Here is a 3,775-nt window from a genome sequence, read left to right as displayed (position 1 = left end):
TCTACCTTGATATTAGCCTGGCATATCACTGCATATGGACCACATCCTTGATCTTGATTAGCATAGGATGTATCTGATTATGATCATTGTCATACACTTGTTTTAAAGTGAGGGTATAAGAACTCCCTCTGGAGCCAGCCTAGTGTTGGCATTTTTGTCCAGAAGACTATGGACCTTGTCTGTTTGGAAATCTGTATGATCTATCTGGTGACTGATAATAAGGATGTTTGGGCTCAATAATCTCCAAAGTTCCCTTCCAGTTCTTACTCTTCCCCATCTGCTCCCCACCAACTCATGATGTTTCCTATAGGGCTGTGGATTGGGTTGCAGAGAATTAGTTCCCACCAACAAAAAGAATATGTGTCTGAATAGGTTCTCTGCTAGCACCCAGAATATCCTTAAAAGGATTCTCCTGGACAGCTTTTCTCCAAGCCCACCTCCTACACTTACCCTGAGTCCCACCATAGCTACTTGCTTCTCAAAAATGAGGAGCAGAAAAAAGACAATGATATTGGACTTCATCTTGCTAAGAAAGCCTTGGCTGAGAGCGGAATTGAGTTTCTCACATAAGCCTTCCTTGACTCTATGTGCCAGGGGTTGGCTGAAGTCACAAAAGGCACTTCTCCTTCTTAGCTTATCAATAAATGTCAACTTCTCAGTCCTGCTTAGTAGGGGACATTGTCAGAGTCCTCAGGGAATACACAGGGACACAAAATCAGAGGTCTTTGTCTTCCCCTGTAAGCTCCAGCAAGTCTTTATTAATACTCATAGGTCATCACACTAAGTCTTCTGTATTTACAGAAGAAAATCAGCCCAGAGAGAAAAGACTTACTTCAGGTTATAAAACTAGTCCTTCCATAATGCCATCATTTAAATACTTCATCACCAATATAACCCTGTCCATCTCCTTGTTTCAAAATGGGCTTGAGATAACATTCTATTTTATCCAAGAAGGAATAGTCATAGAGGTAGAAAGACACTGAAGACAATGCAACTTTATGGAAGCCAGATAAAGACAATTTCAAGAAGCAAACCGTATGCACCAATTACAAAACTGGCTATGAGGTTCATCATGATAAAGACTGACTTGTGGGGGCACCTGGGTGACTCAGCCAGTAAAGTGTCTGCCTTTGGCTCAGGTCATGAGCTCAGAGTCCTGGGATTGAACCCGGAGTCCAGCTTCCTAATTAGGCTTCTCCCTCTTCTTCTGCCTCTCCGCTCCTCCCTGCCCCTGCTGCTTCTCTATCCCTCACTCTCTCTTATGCTCTCTCTCCCTCTTCCAAATAAACAAAATCTTAAAAAAAAAAAAAAGACTGACATGTGCCCAAATCTTTACTTTCTTCAGCTGCTGCTATTAACTTTAATTAGAGAAGATTAATACATTTACTATGTTGAATTGTCAGTTGGAGAAGAGAGAACAGACGTAGTGCTTTCAAGAAATCTGAATTTGCAATGGAGTGGGAGTCTGGGCCATACCTGCTGGCAAGGTGAGCTCCAGAGATATTTTCAAAGGATGGGAAGAACTTAACATGTTTTAATGGTAATGGGAATGAGTGGTGGATAAAGAAGGAAGAGTGGTGATTTCCTTAGTGGGTATTTTCAATTAATCTACCTAAACAACAAAATTAACTTTTAACAAAAAATTTCCTGCATAAATAGTAAAGAGCTATAGCCCAACACTCTGGGAGGACTGCTTGCCACCATCAATGAATTTATTAATATATTGACAGAGGACGCAAAGAGAGTATTTCCAACTTATCTAGAGAATTGCATGTTTCTCCAAATGTAAGAAGGTCCCGAATAGTCCAAAGAGCATTCCTTTACTTTGACCCATGAAAACTAGGCTTGTGGGCAGACATAGGACCCGAGACACATCCCAATAGTGACCTTGTATGCATTCAGAACACCATAGGGGGTGATTCTGGAGGAAGGGTGGCTTGAAGACCTATTTCTAATCTCTATACTAAAATCCTAATCTATCTGTAGGGAATGCCATCTGTAAGATTAAAAGGGAAAGACTAACAAAGTTTAAAACATAGATTAAAAATTACAAAGTTTTCAGACATAAGGCACGGGAGCTACATGGTTTCACCGAGCCATTCTGAGCGCCTACCACGATAATGCGTGTGCTCCAAGGGTGATACTATCAAAAGCTGAGGGGCAATATTCCCCTTGGGCAGAGACCTGAGCAGATTAGGTTGAAATGTTCCTGAACTATAATTGCCTATAGTGCCTACGGTGCTCTAATTATATATGCACTCCTTCCCACCATTTCCTCAAGAATATCTCAGACAATGCTCTAGCCCAAGATGACTAGTAGAAGGAAAAATTTGACAGCATTAATCCTACTTATGGATCAAAGAACAAAACCTTTGTCTATCCTGTGTGCAGAAGGTACAGATAAAACTAAGGGGCTGAAGATTTGCAAAAACAACCAGGTAATTGCAAGCCAAAAATAGCACAAGAAAATGATACTCATATTAGAATATAAGTCAGTGAGATTGGGGAGGAACATTTCAAAATTATAAATTTCTTTTATAAGAAAAGAGAATTTTCCGCTACCGGAAAAGATAGTGGCCTCCCTCTAGCTGCCATCTTGCGTCCCCGTGTGTGTGTACCTAATCTCAGCTGGTGCACCTGAGACCCCCTGAGCGCCAACCCTAGTCCCCCTCACAGTCCCATTTCTGCTCCAACAAGAGGAAAGAAACTATCATGAACCAGCAGAAACTCGCCAAACTGCAGGCACAGTGCGCATTGGTGGGAAAGGAACTGCTCGCCAAAAGAAGAAGGTGGTTCATAGAAGGGCTACAGCAGAATATAAAAAAACTTCAGTTATCCTTAAAGAAGTTAGGGGTAAACAATATCTCTGGTATTGAAGAAGTGAATATGTTCACAAACCAAGGAACTGTGATCCACTTTAACAACCCCAACGTTCAGGCATCGCTAGCAGCAAACACTTGCAGCATCATAGGCCATGCTGACACAAAGCAGCTGACAGAAATGCTACCCAGTATCTTATACCAACTTGGTGCAGACAGTCTGACTAGTTGAAGAAGACTGACTGAAGCTCTGCCCAAACAATCTGTGGGTGGAAAAGCACCACTTGCTACTGGAGAGGATGATGATGGTGAAGTTCCAGATCTTGTGGAGAATTTTGATGAAGCTTCCAAGAATGAAGCAAATTGAATTGAGTCAACTTCTGAAGAAGAGAAAACTCGAAGAAGTTACTGGGAGCTGCTCTTTTATATTATGAGCGCTTTTTAAAATTTCATTCATGGATCTGATAAAATCTAGATCTCTAAAATTTTTAAGCTCAAGCCCCTTGGACACTGCAGCTCTTTTCAGTTTTTGCTTATACACAACTCATTCTTTACAGCTAATTCAGCTGAAGAAGCCTGGGAATAAAGTTTGAAACAAGGTTAATAAAGTTCTTTGCCTAGAGAAAAAAATGAATATATTGATAAAAATGAAAGAAGCAATCAGTGCTTTCAAAAGCAAAAAAAAAAGTATGATTGGTGACTAAATCTTTGGTATGATATCTTGATAGGGGAAGGAAAAGCTCCTCCTGGAAAAAAATAAAGAAAAGGTTTGGAAAATATTAAGATGTGTAAAATTTCATATGAGAATGGGAAAATAATATGCTCAAAGAATAAAAGAGGGGAATTTTACAGTGTTTTGCCAATTCAATGCAAAATTACTTGACAACATAGAAAATGTAACAGAATTAATTACCTTGTTCCTTTAAGAATAGATAGAAAACACAAAATGTACAAAT

General features: G+C 40.0%; 1 pseudogene; it reads left to right on the top strand.

Moving 5' to 3' along the window:
- The first annotated feature begins 2,706 nt into the window (after positions 1 to 2,706).
- LOC123927082 lies at positions 2,707 to 3,186 on the top strand (annotated as a pseudogene).
- Positions 3,187 to 3,775: the final 589 nt, after the last annotated feature.

The sequence above is a fragment of the Meles meles genome, chromosome 16 (assembly GCF_922984935.1).
Source record: "Meles meles chromosome 16, mMelMel3.1 paternal haplotype, whole genome shotgun sequence".
Lineage (NCBI taxonomy): Eukaryota > Metazoa > Chordata > Mammalia > Carnivora > Mustelidae > Meles > Meles meles.
The sequence above is the reverse complement of the archived record's forward strand: the minus strand, read 5'-3'. Positions and strand labels throughout refer to the sequence as shown.